Here is a 23,190-nt window from a genome sequence, read left to right on the forward strand (position 1 = left end):
CCTTTGAGTCATCAGGATTTGGGTTCAATTCCTGCCTTTAATATATATATGTGCTAAGAGATCCTCTGAAAATCAATTTCTCATTGCCCCCAAGTAAATCTCTAACATTGTGAGAGATTTGTTTTTTCATGGAAATTTCCTCCACTAATAAAATTATAGATGTGGACTCCCTCAAGTTCTTCTTTCTCTCTCTCTCTCTCTCTCTCTCTCTCTCTCTCTCTCTCTCTCTCTCTCTCTCTCTCTCTCTCTCTCTCTCTCACACACACACACACACACACACACACACACACACACACTGTGTAAGGCACTTCATTGTGTCTTGAAGACAGAAACAAAATGAAAAATTGTGGCTATTATCAAAGTGCTGACATTTATTAGGAGAAGAAAAGACAAAGAAAGAAGATCAAGGAAAAAAATGTAAAACAGTGAGGAACACTAGGAAAAGAAGAGATCTAGGTAGTCTAGAATAAAAATGTCCACTAATTTTGAGAAAAGAAAATGAAGTCATTTCTTTAATGAACTTAATTTGATTCAGGACATTCATTTATTAAACTCCTAGTAAGTACCAGACATTGTAAAAAGGACTAGAGGAAAACTACAAAAACCAAATCACTTCTAGCCATCAACAAACTTATGTTCTAATGGAAAGAGAGTTCCAGGAGAAAACAATTTATACTAGAAAATTAAAGACAAAATTTATACAAGTTATAGATATTTTTTTGATTGAGACCACTTAAGACATTTGGTCATTTCATTATTCTTAATTTCTAATTATTTTAGATTTTTCTTGGTAATGTCATTTATTCAAGGGATTCCTATAGCTTTAGTGATAAGCTCCTCAGTCTTAGATTTAAGACCCTCCATAATCTGATTCCAGTTTTCTTCTACAGCTTTATTTCACATTCCTCTATTTCACACAGCTTATATTCTCACATTTGTTCATCAGACTTGATTAATTCATTCATTTATTTATTTTTAAATCATCCACTATAACCTATAGATGTTTTATTTATTTTTTATAATAATAACCTTTTATTTTTCAAAGTACATGCAAACATTTTCCAACTGATAAATGGTCAAAGAATATGAACAAGACAATTTTCTGATGAAGAAATTAAAACCATTTCTAGTCATATGAAAAGGTGCTCTAAAATCACTATTGATCAGAGAAATGCAAATTAAGACAACTCTCAGGTACCACTACACACCTCTCAGATTGGCTAAGATGACAAGAAAAGATAATGAGGAATGCTGGAGGGGATGTGGAAAACTAGTTCCAAGAATTCTTAGCTCTATTACCATAAGGCAAGTCACTTAAAACTCTGTGCCTCAATTTCTTTATCCTCCAGAGAAGCTTGTGAGGTGAATGATTTTTGGATCTTAAAGTGCTTTTTGCTTAAAGCTATGGCTTCTTGAAGTTGGTATAAAGGCACAGTTGTAAGTCAACCAGACACCCTGAAAACTGTGTCCTTGTGCTCTTCCTTCCCTTTCCTCCCATACCTTGTTTGAATATTCATTAGATCAAAAACTGGGATGGTATTCAAAGACATCCAGACTTCCTGAAGCATTTTACAAATGAAGGATCCACAGTCCAGATGGGGAAGTTCCCAAGATCACTAGGGAACAGAGTTAGTCTTCTTATTGTTGATGGAATTGTGAACAGATACAGCCATTCTGGAGAGCAATTTGGAACTGTGCTCAAAAAGTTCTCAAACTGTGCAAACCCTTTGACTCAGCAATGTTACTACTGGACTTATATCTCGAAGAGCTCTTAAAGAAGGGAAAGGGATCAACATGTGCAAAAATGTTTATAGGAGCCCTTTTCATAGTGGCTAGAAACTGGAAACTGAATGGATGCCCATCAATTGGAGAATGTCTGAATAAGTTTTGGTATATGAGTGTTATGGAATATTGTTACTCTATAAGAAACAACCAGCAGAATGATTTCAGAGAAGACTAGAGAGACTTACATAAACTAATGCCAAGTGAAATGAGCAGAACCAGGAGATATATGGCAACAGCAAGATTAAGTGATGATCAATTCTGATGGATGTGACACTTTCCAATAATGAGATGATTGAGGCCAGTCCAATGGTTTTGTTATGAAGAGAATGGAGACTGTGGGAGAGAAGACTGTGGGAACTTAGTCTTCTGATCACGGCATAACAGTCTCACTCTTTTTGTTGTTGTTCTCTTGCATTTTGCTTTCTTACTCATTTTCTTTCCTTTTTGATCTGATTTTTCCTATGCAGAAAATTGTATAATTGTATATTATACTTACATACATACATAATTGTATAAATATTTACATATATTGGACTTAACATATATTTTAATACGTATAACATATATTGGATTGCTTGCCATCTTGGGAAATGGGTGAGGGGAAGAAGGGGAAAATTTGGAACAGAAGGTTTTATAAGGGTCAATGCTGAAAAATTATCTGTGCATATGTTTTGAAAATAAAAAGCTTTAATAAATATAATACATGCAAAGATAGTTTTCAACATTCACCGTTGCAAAACCTTGTATTCCAATATTTTCTCCCTCCTTTCCCTTCTCCCCCATCTCCTAGATAACAAGTAATCCAAGTTAAACATATGTGCAATTCTTCTAAACATAATTCCACATTTATCATGCTACACAAGAAAAATCAGATCAAAAGGGAGAAAAATGAGAAAGGAAAAAAACATGCAAGTAAACAACCACACCACCACCACTACAACAACAACAAAGGTGAAAATATTATGTTGTGATCCCTAATTAGTCTCCATAGTTCTCTCTATGGATGTGGCTGCCTCTCTCCATTACAAGACTATTGGAATTGTTCTGAATTACCTCATTTTTGAAAAGAGCCAAGTCCATCACGGTTGATCATCACATAATTTTGTTGTTAACATGTACAATATTCTCTTGGTTTTACTCACTTCACTTAGAGAATCAATTCATGTATGTCTCTCCAGGATTTTTTGAAATCAGTCTGTAATCCTTTCTTATAGAACAATAATATTCCATTACATTCATATAACAATAGATTATTTGGTTATTCCCCAAGTGATGGGCATCCACTCAGTTTCTAATTCCTTGACACTACTAAAAGGGTTGCTACATGCATTTTTGCATATTTATGCGTCCTTTTCTCTTTGGAATATAGGCCCATAGAAACACTGATAGATCAAAGTGTATGCACATTTTGATAGCTCTTTGGATATAATTTCAAATTACTCCCCAGAATGTTAGGATCAGTTCACAACTCCACCAGCAATGTATTAGTTTTACATTCATTTATAAAGCTTTACTTAGATATGCATCTGCATCTCCATGCATTTGATTGGTCATTCATTATTCATGACTAGATATTCTCTCTCTTCATTTTTACTTTTCAGATCCTTCTTTTTCAGGACTTAGCTCAGGGCCACCTCCGTGGTGTAACCTTCTCGAATCCCCTAATTAAAGTGTTCTTTAGTTTTTTCCCCAAAGCATTTCCTAGACTACGGTATCAGTATCACCATTTCTTATCTTCACTCTTATCACAGTTCTTTTTGTAAATTTCATATCCCTTAGTAGAATCTAAAATTAATGGCAGCAATTATCTCATTTTTTCATGATATCTTCAGCGAGTATCACAGTGTCTTGCTGATATTAAGCACTTAATAAATGCCCGTTCAATTAAATTTAACAAAGATGTTTTTCATTAGAAAAATAATCCAGTGTCGCCCTCAATGATCTTATAATCTAATGTAGCACAATAACAGTTTAGCTAAAGAATAGAGTTTGTAATATGGCAGTAGGATGAGGTAAAATAGAAAAAGTAGAATGGAGTTAAATGATGAGAAACTTTCAAAACCCAATGATTTTAGATATTATTAGGCAAACATTTTAGTATTTAAGGTATGATTCAAAGCTATGACTTATGTATGTATTAAATTCAATGGATATTGGATAGACTAAAAAGATTACTTTGAGGCAAGTATGCTATTGTGGATATTGTTTCCCTAGGCTAAGTGTGCCAAACATTGTCATTTCTATCTTTTGATCACTTCTCTTTACAGAGATAACTACCTCTTAGTTCAGTCTCACTCCACTCCCACCTCCACATAGCTTTTTGCCTAGATTACTGAAATGGCCAACTAAGTGGCCTCCCAGCTTCAAATCTACCTTCAATTCAATCTATCCTCCACATACCTGTTAAAGTGTGCAATTTTAAAATTGCAGATTTGACCATGTAATTCTATTCAATGAATTTCATGGACTCCTTTCTTACCTCTAGTATAAAATATAAACTGCTCTGAATTTTAAAGCCCTTCACACTTGGCCCATTCTTTCTCCCAGTCTTATTATATATCTTTGCATTTTCTAATTATGACAAATTAGCCTTTTCTTTATTCCTCACAAACATGACTCCAACTTCCATATCTTTGAATTGACTTCCTTATCTCTGCTTCATAGAAGCTTCTTTTCTTTAAGATATAGCTCAAGTATCATCTACAGAGAGCCCGTTTTGATCCCTCCAATTACTAAGGCCCTAATTCCCAATCTACTATCTATTTATTTTATTCATATTTAGTCTGTATATACTTATCAATGTTCTTGTTTTCCTATTTGTATGTAAATTTCTTGAGTAGCCCCAATACTAGTAAACTGCCTGGCACATAGTATAAGTATTGAACTGAATAGTGGTGGTTAGGATTTAAACTAGTTTGGTGGCACTGGGAGTGAAAATTGTTATGAAAAGAGCATGGAAGTGGAAGTGGCAAAGTCCTGAGTTTTTAGCCATGACTCTCACTAACTATTTATATGAATTTAGCAAGCCAATTCACTATTATAGAGCTAAGATGCCTTGCAAGATAATAAAATCTGATGGAATGATTTTCATTGTTCCTTCTAAATTTTATTTTCTGCAAATTTAAGAAGAGGTTATGAAAGAGGGATCAGTAGGACTTTGCAATGGATTGAATTTAAGGGTCAGAAAAATGAGTTAAACGTGATGCCTTGGTGAGAATCCTGAGTGGGGACAGTACTGGTACCATTTATAGAGGAAAGTGAGGAAGAAGAACTAAATCTGTACAGAAGACAGATTCAGTTTTTTTTTAAATTTGTTTTTTGGTTGTTTGATGTTTTGTTCTTGTAGAATGTTCTTTTTTTATTGGAACTAGGTAATTCCTCATTTCATAATTCTCTCTTGCATCATAGAAATATATCTGCTTTACCACTAATAAGTGGAGCTACCAATAGATACATACACACATATACACAGAGACAGAAAAAGAGATAGACACACACACACACACACACACACACACACACACACACAGAAAGAGAGAGAGAGAGAGAAGCACAAGGATGAGGACAGAATATAAGGAACTCATTTTTTCGATACCTATTTGATCATTTCTGTGTTTTCTAGCTTATACATATTTTAATCGACAAAAATCATATTGGAGGCGTTAAAATTAAAATTTTATAAGCTATTAGACTCTTTCCTCACGATGCTTCATTTCTTTTTAGAAGTATGTGTAGAATAAGTATTTCTAGAGAGTTTCTTGTAAATAAAAAATATGTATACTGAATACTGTTTTTTGATGAACTTCTATTCTGTAACTGGATATGTGTTCATAGAGCATTGCCTCTTTAAGAGCTACTCTCCAACAGCAAAAATAACTCAGAGGAGCTCAGGTTACAGCCTGGCTCCAAAGATACTCTCCATAGAGTCAGGTTGCTGTTTCCTCTGGCAATACTGCAGGAATATAGGAAGGGTGATTTGTATTGTAGGGGAAGTATATTTCTGTGCTGGGGAAGGCAGGATGCTGAAAAACTGGAAACCCCTTGAGCTGTTTACCTCTCTGCATTAAAATTTCACTTTTTGGTCCTCTGTCTTCCTTTCTCCTACCTTACTTAGAGACAGCCACTCTTCTGATTGAAGTGTCTTCATGATGGAGAGTTGTTCATTTTGGACCAGACTCAGAAGCTTTTGCTTTTTTTTCCCTATAACATTTTTCCTTTCCTTTTTGTCACTTTCCTCTTACTCTTGTTGATCATATTTTTTCTAACCCCCCCCAAAAAAACTAAGACAATAAATTGAAATTGAAGAACATGGCAGAACACTGAGGACTATCATTTGAAGATCAACTTTCTTGGGCATCTTGCATTAATGATTGCAGGAAGAACTGTTTGTAGTGTCTGGTATTTCCATAGATCTTCACTTGTACTTGTAAGATTTAGTAACTCTTTTTTTTTTCTCATGTTAAATTCATTTTATCTCTCACTCCCCCTACCATCATTGAGAAAGAAAAAAAAATGTATATAGTCCAGCTTAAAAAATTCCATATTTGCCATGTCCTTCATATGCATGTGCATATGCACAGCTATATATATAGGTATTGTACATTTATATGTACATGCACATACATGTGTAAATGGATGTTTATAGGTACTTGTCTGTATATATGTATATGTGTTGTTAGCCAGGTGGTACAATAGATAGAGTACAAGGCCTAGAATCAGGAAGATTCTTCTTCCCGATTTCAAATCTGGACTCAGACACCAACTAGTTTTGTGATTCTGGCCCAAGTCACTGAATCCTGTTTCCTCAGTTTCTTCATTTGTAAAATGATTTGGATGAGAAAATGACATCACTCCAATATCTTTTTTTAAAAAAAATGTTTTTCCCACTCAAATATCTTTGCCAAGAAAAAGCCAAAATAAGGCCACAAAGAGTCAAACAAGACTGAAACAACTGAACAACAGCAACAGTTATATTCACAGCATGCTTTCAAGAACTATGGAGAGATAAAAAATGAAAAAGACAAAAATCCTTTTTCTCATTGAGATCATGCTTTATGCTTCAGCAATGTCACTGCTGCTATGAAGTTTAATTTTGTCATCCCAGCCAAAAGCAAGTATCCCTCTTTTGGGTTCCTATGTCACTTTTGGAGGGTACTGCTCTTAAATACTATAGTTATTTGCATGCATTAAAAAAAAAAAAAACAAAAACCTCTTGTTAGATTATAAGCCAATTGAGGACAGAGTCTCTCACCAATAAGCATTTATTCAATTCTGACTTTGTCAGACAGTGGGTTAAGATTTAGAGATACAAAGACAAAAATGAGGCAATATCTTCCTTTAAGAATCTTAATATAACTGGGGGAGAAATATGTACATATATATAGCTTTTAGTCATTTACCAAATAGAAACTGGCTCTTATTCTTGTAAAGTAGAATCAATTCCCTATATATTTTAGAAATGAGAACTTCATCAGAGAGGAAAAATTTAGATAGCAGCTTAGAAAAAGAGTTTTAGTGGGTTGCAAAGAATGATTTATTAGTTTGATATAGCAGCCAAAAAAAACCCAATATGATCTCAACTCAAATAAAGAGAGGTATAACTTCTGGGAATAAGGAGTTGATAGTTCCTCTGTACTATGTCTGGAGTAGACAACACCTGGAGTGCTATGTCCAAATCTGAATCACCAAAGAGTAAGAAGAACGTTGATAAGTTTGAGAGTTTCCAGAGAAAAATAATTAAGATGGTGAAGGGCCTTGAATTCATGTCATCTGAAGGTAGGTTGAAGAAACTAAGGATATTTAGCTTAGAAAAGAGAAGCCCCAGGTGAGACTATGAAGCTGTCTTCAGATATTTGAAGAAAGGCCATGTGGATTAAACTTGTTCTGTTTGTCAGCAAAAGGAGAAATCAGGACCTGGGTAGAAATCACAAATTACAGAATTTTTTACCTTATCAAGAAAAGGAAAATCAGTGTCAGCTAGGTGGCCTAGGGAATAGAGCACCAGCCCTGAAGTCAGGAGGACCTGAATTCAAATCTGGCCTCAGACAGTAACACTTTCTAGCTGTGTGACCCTAGGCAAGTCACAAGCAAAGAATGGCCTTTTTAAAAAAATAGTTTTTTTTAAAAATCCATCAGGTTGGGTAAGACCCTTTGGGTTTCTGACCAAAATAGGAATAAATATTATTCATATTCATTCTGAGTTATCAGAGCCCAAACAATGGCCAAATGAAGCTTGGACTGAGTAGTAGTAGTTGTCTCACTGGAGATTCTTTTTTCCTCTCTCTCCAGTCTTATCTTCCTTCCTCCCTCCCTCCCTCTCCTTTTTTTACTCTCTTCCTCCTTTTTTTCCTCCCTGTGTCCCTCTCTTCCTCCCATCCTCTTACTCTGTCCACATAGGGAATCATAGGCTTTCCTACAGATAATTTACTTAAAGGAATATGAATTTTGATCACTGAAACTTCACAAGTTATCTTAGGGATTATGAGTTAGATTTCTTTATTTTAAGGACCATGCCTTATACCCAAATCATTGATTCTTACTGATTGGCCAACAATAAAGGATAAATAGGAAATTTGAAAAGAAAAAAAAAAGTATCCGAATCAATATCTCTTAAAAAGGCAGAAAGTAAGCATTTGGGGAAAATTACATTATTATGAGGTTTTCAATGGAGAGATTTGTTAAAACAGAAATAATTCTATTATAAAGTTTCTAGGTTTTCTACATTACAAGGGGATGGTTAATCTAGGTAACTAGGTTATGTAATGGACAGCATGCTGGACTTGAGGTTAAGAAAACCTGAATTTGAATTCTGCCTTAAACAACTCAGTTGTATGACTGTGGGCAGATCCAATTGTCTCAGGCTCAGTTTCTTCATCTGTAAAATGGGGATGATAATGATGGCACTTACATCACAGCATTGTTGTCACCATAGAAGCAATGGTATGTTAAAATGCAATACTTTAATTTGTAAAGGGCTTTGAAAACCTTAAAGTGCTATATAAGAGCTATTTATTGTTATTATTATGTTTATGGTTACTATTATTATTTTAAAAAGAGGCTCCCAGGAATTTTATTTATTTATTTGTTTATTTTTGCTGAGGCAATTGGGGTTAAGTGACTTGCCCAGGATCACACAGACAGGAAGTGTTAAGTGACTGAGATCAGATTTGAACTCAGGTCCTCCTGATTTCAGGGGCAGTGCTCTATCCACCTACCACCTACCTGCCAAACTTTTTTTTTTCTTTTTTCTAATTCATGGACATGTGCTTCTTGAAAATTTTATAGAATGGTTAATGTGGTTTTTGTATGTAGGTTTCTTTAATATACAGTTTAAAAATTCTTCCCTCTCCATACTAAAAGAACAAGGAAGGAAGTCTAGGGGAAATCTGTTAACGTTGGAGTAAAATTGCTTATAGGTATAACCATAATCTCTTTCCTTCAGATAACATTTGTTTTTTTGTTTTTTTTTATTTAGAATTTTTTTCCACAGTATATATGCATGAGTAATTTTTTTTTATAATATTATCCCTTGTATTCATTTTTCCAAATTATCCCCCCCTCCACTCCCTCCCCCCGATAACAGGCAATCCCATACATTTTACATGTGTTACAATATATATACAATATATGTGTGTAAATACCATTTTCTTGTTGCACATTAATTATTAGCTTCCGAAGATATAAGTAACCTGGGTAGATAGACAGTAGTGCTAACAATTTACATTCACTTCCCAGTGTTCCTTCTCTGGGTGTAGTTATTTCTGTCCATCATTGATCAATTGGAAGTGAGTTGGATCTTCTTTAGATAACATTTGGTTTTAATACATATTATTATTTCTAATTTTTCCTATGAGAACCTTGTAGAGAAGCATTTTGGGGAGATGAACATTTTCATTTTATCTATTGCTCTTACAACAATTTGTGTTGTAGAACTGACCTAAGCTCCATTCTTGGGCCCAAAATTCAATTTTCCTTTGGGTTGCTAATTTCTTCCCATAAGGCTTATGTTTTCTTGGTCAACAAGTTTCCCTTTGTTAGCACTATCTTTAACCACCTTATGGCAGGATGTTCTATGTAATCATTGAAATTGTAAGCCCTGCCCACTTTTAAAGCTGACTTGTATATGATGAAATATTACTGTGATGAGATGGTTGATTTTAGAAAAACATGGAAAGACTATCCTAATATAATGAAAAATGAAATGAGCAGCACCAAAATAATGTTGTGTACAATAATAGTGATATTGTTCAAAGAATAAATAGGAATAACTCAGTTTTCTGAGTATTGTAAATACTCAAATTAACTATAAAGAACCTATTAAGATAGATGCTATTCAAATTCAGAGAAAGAACTGATAAATAGAAGTATGTATAGTACAATTTTATGTGTGTTTATAAATTTATGTCAAATGGTGTCTTTCTCAAGGGGTAGGCAGGGAGAGAGACAGTTTGGAATTTAAAATGTAACCAAAGAAATAAAATCAAATTAAAAAAACAACAACAACAACAACAAAAAAAAAAAACCCACCTGACTTCCATAGAAGAAAGTTATTAACTTGGAGTATGCTTATTTTTTGTAATCCATTTACAGTTTTGATGTAATAAGAATCAGAGCATGGAATTCTTTGAATGACTGATACTTTTAGCTGAAATGGTTTAGATATTTAGACTGATTTTCTTTAAAAATGTGAACTAGAATGTGTGGGTAGAGATATATTATGTAGAGATGGGTTCAGGACCATGGGTTTGAGTAGTGAAGTATAAATACAGATCCAGAAAATTCAGCCTACTATCTATAATAGTCAGGATACTAGAAGAATGTTTTTCAGTTTCATTACTACATGCTTATAAACTACATGTTTGACTTGGGAGAAATAACAACAGGAAGATACATATAAGAAATTCTGTTGCCATTTGGAGTTGGATTAAGGTTTGGTGTGTACATCTATACTTTTAAGTTTCTAATGTGTAGTCTAACATTTTTGTGGGAGAACACATATTGGAAATCATAAAATGAAATGATCTATAAACACAAACACAGATATACACACATCCCATTTGGCAAATCTGGCACATGGGAAGAAACATGAAATTGCACAAAAAATGTTGAATTTAGAAATAGAGACACTGAGTTTGAAGCTTGACTCTATAGCTTACTTTTTGGTGTGAGCATGAATAATCACTTAGCTTTTCTTGATTTCAACTTATTTGCTCATAAATTTAAGTTATTGATAGAATCAGGGTGTCTTAACATTTGTGTCTAAGTGATGTATTACTTTGGCAGACTGGTGAAGCCTGTAGACCTTCTCTTGGAAACATGCTTTTAAATGTCTAAAATATATAAAATAGGAGTATAATATAAAAATTAGGAGAATAAAGGAAACCAATAATATTGAAAAATTCATAAAATATATATATATATATATATATATATATATATATATATATATATATATATATATATATATATATATATATATATATATATATATATATATATATATATATATATATATTTCAAAAGTCAAGCATGTTCATACTCCCCAGGTTAAGAACTCCCAAAGATGAGCTATCTCTAAGGTTTTGTATCTCTGAATCCTATGATTCTGCATCAGAAATTAGAACATGAAACTATTTCAAAAGTCAGTTTGATAATAATGTATTGGAGTATAATTGAACACAGAGTGAAATGCTCTGTATATCATACAATAAGATATTTTAAATGAGAAATACCCTTTATTAAAGCAAAAGCATTTTGGAGATAGCATTTTAAATTGAGTGGATTCCTTTTTGTTGATCCTGAGAAAAAGGACAAGTGGTAGCTTATATGTATTTAACATTTTACAGTAATAAAGTGCTTTACATAAATTGCATTACTTGATCCTAACAACAAACCTATCAAGTTAGTTCTGTGTATTTTATAGCTAAGGAAACCAAGATTTATAGGAGTTAAATAATTTGTTCAGTGTCAATATCTAGTAAGTGATTAAGCTGTGATTGAGACTCAAGTCTTGATTTTAAGTTCAGTGATTTTTTTTTTCAGTCTACCAGTGCTACTGTCCAAAGAGCTCACAATTTCACACCTGTTCTAAACATATGAAGCAAATGGTATTATATCAGCAATTGGCATAAGGCAAATCAAAATTTGATTAGTTCATATTATTAATTTATTAGATTTAGAATCAGGAGATTAGAATCAGGAAACATGAGTTTTGGATTGCTGTTTTGTCACTTAGTAGCTAAGCTATGTGATCTTGAACAAGTCACTTCTGGATAATTAAAACAAGATTCATAATATTTGATCTAATCATCTCACAGAGTTGGTATAAAGATTAAATGAGACGTGTATGAAGTGTTTTGTAACTGTGAAATGATATACAGATGTAATCCATCATTGCATGATTATAATAGGCTTCTTTAAGAAACTAATATATTTAAAATCGTTTTTCTGCTAGAATATGAAATTATTTCTATTGGTTGTTCAATCTACTCCCAATACCTTGAATGTTCTCTCCTCATTTCAGTCTCTGATAATCCTTAGATCTTTTTAAGGTTCAGATCATGTCACCTATTTCTTTTATTTTATTTAATAATAGCTTTTTATTTTTTTCAAATACATGGAAAGTTTTCAACATTCACCTTTGCAAAATCTTGTGTTTAAAATTTTTCTCCCTCCATACTCTCCATCCTCCTCCCCAGGACAGCTAGCAATTCAATATAGATTAAGCATGTGTAATTCTTCTAAACATATTTCCATATAGATTATGCTGCACATGATAAATTTGTTTAAAAGGAGGAAAAGAAAAGATGAGAAAGAAAATAAAAAGTAAGCAAATAAACAACAGCAGAAATTAAAAAGGTGGGGGCAGCTAGGTGGCGCAGTGGATAGAGCACCAGCCTTGAATTCAGGAGGACCTGAGTTCAAATCTGATCTCAGACACTTAACACTTCCTAGCTGTGTGACCCTGGGCAAGTCACTTAATCCCAGCCTCAAAAAAAAAAAAAAAAAAAAAAATTAAAAAAGGTGAATCCACCATGGTTTTCTTTCTGGATGTGAATAACTCTTTCCGCCTATTGGAATTGCCTTGAATAACCCCACTTTAAAAAAGAACCCAGACCATCACAGTTAATCATTACATAATCTTACTGTTGCTGCATACAGTATTCTCTTGGTTCTACTCACTTTGCTTAGCATCAGTTCATGTAAGTTTTTCCAGGTTTTTCTGAAATCAGCTTGCTTATAATTTTTATAGAACATTAATATTCTATTATGTGTAACCTATTCTCTGAACATCTATTTTCCCAATCTCCACTGCTTAAGAAAATAATTTTGTAACTATCCTATATTTATCTATGAATAAGTTGTAATGCCCTACTAGAAGATGTCATTTTTGTCTTTATATCACTAATGCCTATCATTTAGTAGATTTTTTTTTTTTTTTTTTGGTTTTGCTTTGTTTTGTTTTTTTGCTGAGGCAATTGGAGTTAAGTGACTTGCCCAAGGTCACATAGCTAAGAAGTGTTAAGTGTCTGAGTACAGATTTGAACTCAAGTCCTCCTGACTTCAGAGCTGGTGCTCTATCCACTGTGCCACCTAGCTGTCCTGCATTTAGTAGATTCTTAATAAAAATCTTATTGATTAGTCTAGTCAATTTTTTTAAATCAACATTGCACAGATAATCGAACAATCTATCATTAATAGCAGAAATTAGATTAATTATTGGATATTTCATGCATACATTACTGGATGATATCTTAGAGGTCATTTAGACATTGCCTTTATATACCCTGGAGATCCTTCTTCTATGTATCATTAATTGATCCCATGTTTAGCACATCAGTATCATCTAACCAATTAACATCAATTAACTTTTACTAAATTTAGGGAGTAAATATACTGGGGTGTTCCTTTGTTTTGTTTTCCATGTTTTATGTCAAGAATGAATGGCTATATTCTGGAGATCATGGAGGAACCCTGGTAGTGCCTTCTTTCAGTAATTTTCATAAACAACCTTCTATTCTCCCCAATCCAAAGTTGCTGAAGAGCCTAAATTTCTGTTGACGGGGTCATTTATACTAACTAATCTCAATATGGCCTTCATTGACATAGGCATGGTGATTTAAAAATTAATATTTTTCTTACTCCTTGTTTTATTCCTCACAATGGCTATTCAATTCAAGCAAAACAAATTCATACAGTGGCCACATCAAAAATTTTAAATCATTTTTTCTTTCTTGAGTCTCTGTCCAGAGATATAGAACATGCTTTATAGGTCTTATAGAGGCAGGGTTGGTCATTGGATTGGTAGAGTTGGTAAGTCTTTTAAAGTTTACAATGTTGTTCTTATGTAAATTGTTCCCCTGATCCTGTTCACTTCTTGTTCTTATATTGAGGTTGATGCATTTTTATACCAAAATGCATATTTATGTATGTGGATCTACTATTTCAGGCCTTTTTTTTGTCTATTTCAGATGAATGAAATGAATCTCCTACCTAGTCTTCCACATCCCTTAGTTTACATTTGCTTTCTATTCTTTCTTTTTTCTATCTATACCAGTGTATTCTTTTTATCCTTCCTTCTCTTTCCCTTCTTAAACCTCTTAGGACAGAAGCAATCCACTCTCAGGTTCTCCATTTCTCTTAGATAACTTCCTCAAAAACCTTTGAAGACATGAGAGTTCTGAAGCAATATCTATTTCTCCTTTTCTTATTAGAATGTTAGCACTACATTATCATACAGTTTCTTCTAACTGCTCAAACTGGACTCGCGTTTGAATTTAAAAGTTCTTACTCAGTTTAGTTATTTTCATTAAAAGAATGCTTGAAAATTCTCTATTCTATTAAAGATCAATTTCCCTCAGTTTTAGCTTTTCAGGGTGTAATTCTTGATTTTAAACCCATCTTTTGCCCTTTAGAATAGTGCGTTACAAGCAGTATACTCAGTTCTGAAAAAAGTTTTCAGGTGACTTCAGTTCCTTGACGCTTGAACTGCTTCTTTTGTGATTACTCCGTTGTTTGTTCTTTCATGTAAGAGTCTTGAATTTTGTCTTTGACATTTCTTGGACTTTTTCATTTGAGAGTTCTTTCTGAAGGACATAAGTAGATTCTTTCTATTTTCACTTTGCCTTCTGGTTCTAATAGACCTTGAGTTTTCCTTCATGATTTCTATATTTCAATTATTATTTGAAACTAGATATCTTGTGTTTTCTATGGCTTTTTTGGATATTTTTGACCTTATTATAATATTTCTTTCTATCTCAATCAATCAGTGATTTCTCTTTGGTCTATTTTAATTTCTGGAAAATCTACCACTTGGCTAGCGTTTGCCACTTCTCATCCAAGGAGGTGTGGAATAGTGAGGTGGGGTGGGCACAGGTCTAATATGAAGGAAAGATTATTAACAATAGTGTTTCTAGAGGACATGATGGAAGACTAGGGTAAAGTGGGATAGGGATATGAGAGGGATAAGTTTAATGTAGGTGAATATGATGGAGTTGAAATGGTGTCCAGAGAAGAGAATTTGGATTTAACCATTTTATGACTTGAATCAGAGATTTTTAGTAGGCCATAATAAATTATCAAAGCTTTCACACTAGGAATAGGGATGCTAATTTTTATTATCAATCCTTGAATGAAAAATAAGATGGAAATATCAGAGTGGGGGTGGAGAGTGGTCAGTGGTAGATCATATGGCAAGTCCTTAGGTCCTGCATCATGATTGTTAGGGTAACTATTGGTGGAATACTAGGATTTGACTGGATATAAAAGGATGAAATGCTTATGAGGTACTCAACATCCAATCAATCAAATAATTAATCAGTTGACAAGTATTTAAGTGCCTGCTATATGATAAGAATTGTACTAAATTGTGGAGGCAAAATGAAAGAAATGCAAATTATTTACTGTCAGTTCTAAAGCTTCAATATTGCTCCCTTCTCACCTTATTTATTTCCACCTTTTAAAATGTTATGGTCTCCTTATCAATTTCTTGGGCTATTGTATAAGTACTTAAATCTTTTCTATCTTTATCCTTTCTTTTCTTTCTCTCTTTCCAAGCAAACAAAGCTAAGTGACTTGCTAGTAAGTGTCATATAGCTAGTAAGTGTCTGAGGCTTGCTTTGAACTCTGATTTTCTTGACTTCAGGTTTGGTGCTCTACCCACTATACCATTTAGCTGCCCCTACCCTCTATCCTTTCCAATATATTCTTCATACTATTCCCTGTATAATCATCACAATCTGCCTTAGCATTTCTCTTCTAATTGAAATTTATTACTTACCAAATCAAGTATAACTCTCTTTTGGCAAAAATTCTCTCATATTGTAATTCAATTTACCTTAGAAGGACATCCTTACATCTCTTCCCCAAACATACTGTATTCTTGGATCAAAATGGACCATTTGCCCATTGGTGTCCTACAATAGAGATTCTGTGCCTTGTTTCACACAGTCCTTTGTGCCTGGAATAAGCACTTCCCCTATTCCTGCCTGTTGAAATTTAGCCCTTTCTTTAGGTCTTAATTCAGGGGACATTTCTGCCATGAAGCCTCCTATGATCTCCAGTCTGGAAATGGTTTCTCCTTCAGCCAACATTTCATTATGTTCAGTTCTCCTCTGTACTTTTCATATCCTATTTTGCATGTTAGCTGTATAATCTCACTGAGGGCAAGGAATGTATGTATTTTAAGCCTAATATTTTGCAAATAGTAAATGCAAATTTATTTGAACAAGTATCCATGGCAAAAGGGAGAGAGTGGGCAAAAGCTGGGTACCACATTTAAGTATTTCTTTAGTGTGTTATAAACACAATCAACTAGAGGGCACCAATGAACACTTCCATCTAGATCCCTAAAAGTAGGCCAAATAGACTGTCGGCACATATGCACAGGAGAGAAACGTGAATGCTTTGCATAATCTCAGTACTAAAAATAATTTTCACCTGTATTTATAGCTGTGTTATCATACTTGAGGAGAGTGAGGTAGAACCTAGCTACCAGTTCAGGAATGAAAAAAGCTTGTTGTTATTATTCCTGGAGAAAGAACATTAACCACTTGATGTTCTACTATTTAAGAGAAAGGTTTTAATGTGTTTGTTAAAAGCTTTAGAGGTGCTGTTAATATATGTCTGATAATTGTAAATGCTATAATCATTAATGCATTGGGATAAATTCCATAAGAGGAGAGATTTTTTTTTGAAAGACTTTTAGAAAGATAAAGGAATAAAAATGATTATGGCTAATAATTGTTGAGGCAGTAAGGAAAATCCAATTGTCTTTTCTTTTCTTTTTTTTTTTTTTTTTTTTTGAGAAGGGGGTTGGGGAGATGAATTGGTAATTCAGACTATCAAATGGGAGAGGTACAAGTTCTTGAAGTATAGCTTTGTCCAGTTTTCTGTTATTCTTTGTGTGGGTGCATGCTCATAGAGGATTCTGGGATAGGAACATATTTAGATATTCAAATATAAAAATGTGCAAAAACCCAGCATTTATGAATATGAAATCTTTGTGAAAGACCTGAATTGCAGGGTATCTGTGCATATGTTTGAGTGGGAGGGAAAAGAGTTTTGAACAGATGACTCGAGAAGTATTAAATCTGATGCACATATAAAAAGTTGCTTCATTTTTCCTCATAAAATAAGACACTAGGATCTCAAGTTTGAGTGCTGTTTTATGCCTTATTTTTCATTTAAAATATTAGGATCTATGCGTGACACTGCATAAATATATGTTGATTTTGTAAAATGACTCCGAATCAATCCAGACAAGTACAAAGCTAACGGGAGTGGAAAGAAGTTGATGACATAGGGAAAAAGTCATCAAATTAACTTTCATCATTATAAAAGGCAGTTATAAGGTAAAGATTCTTGTATTTGACCATGAACTCCTTTTCAGGCGTTTGATTTGCAGCTTAATATTAGCATGAGAAAGGAAGGGGGTTATACTACATTTATTTGGACTGATTAAAAATTAATTTGGGTGAAGTATTTAAACAAGAGGGATTGTTAAGTGAATTTGAATAAAATAAAAGATTATGTCATTTTATAGACATTTGGTGGATATGTTTAGGTTTAATGCTTGTAATGTTGTGTTAAAATTTACAAAACAGGTTGTAATTGCAGCAGCTTATTTAAACCAGCTATTTGTGGTTATGTCTTTTGAGGAAGCTTAAACTTCAACTCTCCCAGCAAATTGACTTCGGGTCTCTTGTAAGAAAATCTAAATGTAGGCTGTTGAATAATCCCTTTGAGGGCCCTGTAACTATTTTTATGCCTGGATATGCGTCATCAGTGGGTATTTTCTCTGGTGACTAGCTTACATCAGGTCTCCTACCATACATTCTATCAGTGAGTGACTTATGATTGATGGGGGCCACGGCTGTTGTTTAGCTTTTATCTGTGACCTCAGCGAATGGACAACAGGAATTTCCAGGCTGTTAAATTCCCTGAATGCTTGAAGACACGGGATCGTGGTGCTGATAAATGCAGGTAGCCCGGAGATATTATTCACCCGAGGGTGTTGGGGGGAGGGGGAAGAGGAAAAAAAGAGAGGAGGGAGGGAGAAAGAGGAGGAGGAGGAAGGGGGGAATTCCTTATGTGAACAGCCGTAATTCTGGCTCAGCTCGCTCCGCAACCCGCCGTGGGTGCGTTTGCATGCATGGAAAGGTGCATTTCCTGAACCTCAGCGCTGTGACCGTAGCGTTGCTCCCACCGTGGGGTAGCGCTGCAAATGCGGTGCACTGAGGAGCTCCTTGCTCTTTTTACTGGGGAAATCGTTTATTTAGGTTTGATTAGTTGATATTATTATTATTTGCAGTTTTGCAGGAAGTTCCCCCCGTCCCCGCAGGGGGCTTTGGTATTGCTTTCAATACCTTTCCTTTTCTATATAAAGGAAAGATTTAAAATACAAAGCAAGCTGCTGCTTTTCCACTAGTGAGAATTTGTAATATGTTCTGTTTGCCTTGTTTAATCTGAATATGATCTGGAAGGGTATAGCAAGAGGTGCACTGAGCTAGGGGAATTTCAAGGCAAAGGTGCACCTGTTACATCAACCAGTGTACTATATTTTGGGGAGTAAAGTGATTCATTTCCTGAGTTTAAGTACCTCGCATTGTAAACATGAAATAGAATGAGCACATTTCTTTGTCTTCTGCCTTTCTTTCCCAACTTTCTTTTACAGATCTTTAAATGGGGTTACAATGTTTTAGCCAGATTTCTACCGCCAGTATTTTAGTAGCTAAATTAGCTCTAGCATAAGGGAAGAGGTTTTTAATTCATCTTCTTACCTCTTTGTTCCTCTCTGTGTTCATGACTGTTCCTTCTTGGGGAAAATAAGCCCTTATACTTCTTAAGAAGGGCAAGTTATAAGCAGATGTTGTGGAAATAAGATCCAAACTATTAACCTTTGGTCTTAGAGGTTAGACAGTTGTTTCTGCAAGCTGGCTTTTCAGGGAATATTTTGTTTAAACACATAATTAGACAATATTCAAAGATATAATTTGTATTCATGGAAATGCATCCTTTAAGTGTTTAAAAACATTTTGGCTTCTGTTAGTTCAAGAATAAACATTTGCATAAAATAGCCTTTATTAATTAAGCGTACCCATTTTTATTTATTCCAACATTTTCCCCCAATATAGTATTCCTCTCTCCATGACTGCTTAGAATACACTCAACTTAAAACAGAACCCCAATAACTTTTTACTAGTCACCAAGCCTTTGGGATGCACTGCAGAGACCTCTGAAACAAACTTGTTTTCTCTTTAAAAATTCTCTCATTTTTAGGAAGCATTAGATAATTAAAGTGCCATTTTTATCTTCCTTACAAATCCATGGAATGGACATATAAAACCTGGATATTTTCATGTTTTTTGGTATCCAGAATCTAGCAATCTAGCAGAGAGATACATTTTTATGGAAATTATCCTGTTTTAACATTTCAGTTGCAAATGGAACTTAAAAACACATATTTTTGAAGAAAGGAGAAAGATGAGTGCCATGGTAGAAAACTCGTTTCTTCTTTTGCAACTCTGTCTTGAATGACTGAATGACTCATGGTAAGCAGGTTATAATTTGAAATTTACAAAAGGTTGAAACTAAAAGCTTGATGAGTGGACATTTATAGCTTACTGAATCCATCACTCATGATATATCTTTTGCAATAAACCATTTAAACATTGGTTGGAAGTACTGTTTATGTTTATTTTATTTAATGTCCCAGGAGCCATTAGTGACTAACTTCATTTCCACAAGACTGATATCATGGTGGGAAAGCTAAATTTTGGGTTAGTTCTGACCTTGATATTTTTTCCCCGTCATCCCTAAGGGGAATTATTATCACTATTTATAATAATTTTCCCTTAATTTTTTTTCTTTTTCTTGTGAAGGAGAAATAATACCTCAGCATAGCCAATTTCCAGGAAGGATATATTTTCTTCAATAAATACACACACACACCATAAGTTAGTATAACTTGTGTGAGAGAAAAATAGCGGCTTGTCTGTTGAGTGCATTGTGGCTATTCTATGTTTTGCACAGGACAATGTGAGACTAGGCAACATATTGTGAAGGCATAAACTGGTGACTGAAGGAGGGAATAATTCCAAGGCTGCATAGCGATGGAAAGCAGTAATTGTTCTCTTTTTAGCAAAACTAGCATGGGGTTTTTGGCATATTAAATTAAAAAAATGTATAAGTGGAATACATTATCCTTTCACCTTATATGTGCATCTTTTTTATAAGATTCAGACATTAAAACCCCTACAGGTGCAATGTCAGATATTGTAATGTGCAGATCTGGTTATAGTGGAACCTTGGTCTGAAGTGAAATTTTATTGTTCACAGCATATTCTCCACCATCAGAGGACTCCACTGTATATTTGGTTTCTATGGATACACATTTTGCTGGCTCTTTAAGTGTGATAATCCAGTACAGAGGCTTTGAACTTTGGTCCAATTGCAGGTGGAATGAGATTGTCCTCATAGTAGTTGATGCTTTGATCAGTGTTTTTGTTAGGAGCAGGGTAAGGCAGAAAAGGAGCAAGCTCTCTAATATAAGGAAGTAGTAGGCTATTTACTTTGATGCTTTGATCAGTGTTTTTGTTAGGAGCAGGGTAAGGGAGAAAAGGAGCTAGCTCTCTAATATAAAGAGATAGTAGGCTATTTAACTCTTCTTTCTTACAAGGACCTTATTCCAGAATGGATCTTATTATTAGCTTGGCTCCTGACTGACAGTATCTCTACAAATGAAAAGATTTAGACTATGGAAATCTTCAGAAAATAAATCTTTTCCTAGATCCCTGTCCTCAGAGTAAATCCTCTGGAGAATTTGACTATATTCTATTTGATAAGTAATTCCTCTACTTTATCAAGGATCTGTCTGCATAGCTCAAGAGTCTCTCAAAAATTAGGGAATTCCTAGATTTTTCAGATATTGTTTATCACTTATTAAATTTTTGAAAAAAATTGTTGTTCCATTGCCTTCCTTTCCGAATGATATTTAATTAATGGAAGTGGCATTCGAACAGTAGAACACAAGATAAATTTTATAAGGCAAAATCTGACCTTGTATGTGTGAAATCATCTAGAAAATTTCTGATTTCACTATGTTAATACTAATGAAGTACTGATAATTAGGGTTGCTTCTTAATTCTGACTCCATTTTATAGCTTGCTTCTGAAGGATGACTATTTTTTTTGGAAATTGAAGCTCACATCACCCTTTGGTCATTGTTGTGTAGAAAAACTCTTGTAGAATAAAACCTTCCAAAGCAAGAGAGGAGAGTTCATTCATTCTTTCATTCACTCACATAACAAACATTAATTAATAGTCTATTGTTCAACCAGCTTGTTGACAAGCATTTATTAAGTACCACTTTTTTTTTTTTTTAAACTAGATTCTGTGCTAAGGACTGAGTACATAAAGAAAGATTGAAAATTTTCCCTGATCTCAATAGTCTACTAAGGGAGATAACACACAATCAACTGTGTACAGACAAAATACGTAATGGATGTTATGGAGATAATCATGATCTGTAAGTTACTTACTATATTGAGTACTTAGGGAGCTACAAGTTTATGAGCTCAGATTTTCCAGTAAATTTAAAGAAAGCCATTCTTCTTGAAGGAGATGGAAACCTTGATCTAGAAAACCTTGACAATCAATGTTTAACTTTGTGATAAACAAAAGAATTGTCATTCCATTATAGATAAATCATTTTGGTCCTTTCATCCATTGAAGGAGCTACAATGGGTGCATTGCTTGACATATTTCTGGAAAATTCTTTAGGCAAGAAAATAAATACCTCTAGATAGATAAAATTAAATATAAGATTTTAAAATTGAAAGAGACCTTTCAAAATATTTAATCCAATCTCATTATATCAGTGAAGAAACGTGAACTCATAGAAATGGAATGATTCTCAAGTAGTATTCATTGTTTATGGCATCACTAGAACTGGAGCTTAAGTCTGACTCAATCTAGTTAACTCTGCTATCCTATGATAGTTTTAATTACAGAGGTCAGAAGAGTTTAAATGATTTGCTCAAAACTTATGTGATTCTGGACTAAAGTGAGATGAAAAATGTTAATTTTTGCAATTATACTAATAAGAAATTTCTCATGAATCTACCTATGAATGAGTTCTTGTATCTTAAGTTAACTCAGATGATGTCTGAGACCCCTTTCAGCTCCAAAATTTTCTGATTTTGTGAGTCAATGCATCCAGCAAAGTTCTACTTTGATGCCTCATCATGGTATAGGGGCAACACTAGTTTCTCAAAGACTTTGCCAGAGGCATCACAGTCTTTGACTTAAAATGTAAAAACTTAAAAATGAGCATAGATTGTATTTCTGTTGCTCATAAACCAGCATAATTAAATTTAGACATGAATGAGACATTTTGCACCCTTAATAATTCTTTTGTGAAATGATTGAAGTTAAATGACTTGTCCAAGGTAGTGCAGGTAGGAGGAATTAAGTGTCTGAGGCTGAATTTGAACTCAGTCCTCTTACTTCAAGGTCAGTTCTCTATCTATTGGGCCATTTAGCTGTCCCACCTTTGACAATTCTTGAAGACAAATTACTAGAATTTTAAAGGGTTACTCTTACCATTAGCTGAAGCAGTGATCACATAGATGGGACTATAGCTTTTTAAAATCACTAGATTAAGTATAACTCAATGAGAAATAAAAGGTCTTATAAGAAGTCACAGGAACTAGAACTATCTAGTAGGAGCTGGGAAAGCTTCATAAAAAAGTTGTTTGACATAAAGAAGAGCCAACTCACTTCCAGTTGATCAATGATGGACAGAGGTAGCTACACCCAGAGAAGAAATACTGGGAAGTGAATGTAAATTGTTAGCACTAATATCTGTCTGCCCAGGTTATATGTACCTTCGGAATCTAATGCTTA

General features: G+C 34.0%; 1 protein-coding gene across 9 annotated transcripts in view; it reads left to right on the forward strand.

Annotated features, from left to right (window-relative positions):
- HIVEP2 (HIVEP zinc finger 2) overlaps positions 1-23,190 on the forward strand; it is a 265,730-nt gene that overhangs the window by 76,493 nt on the left and 166,047 nt on the right. The window contains exon 1 of one of the 9 annotated variants that reach the window (XM_074309667.1): positions 17,123-18,267. The exons of the other annotated variants lie outside the window; for them this stretch is intronic. The gene's annotated coding sequence lies outside the window, so the exon portion shown is untranslated. Of the gene's footprint in view, positions 1-17,122; positions 18,268-23,190 lie in introns of those variants that run through there. 9 annotated transcript variants of the gene reach the window in all.

Source organism: Sminthopsis crassicaudata, chromosome 4, assembly GCF_048593235.1.
Source record: "Sminthopsis crassicaudata isolate SCR6 chromosome 4, ASM4859323v1, whole genome shotgun sequence".
NCBI lineage: Eukaryota > Metazoa > Chordata > Mammalia > Dasyuromorphia > Dasyuridae > Sminthopsis > Sminthopsis crassicaudata.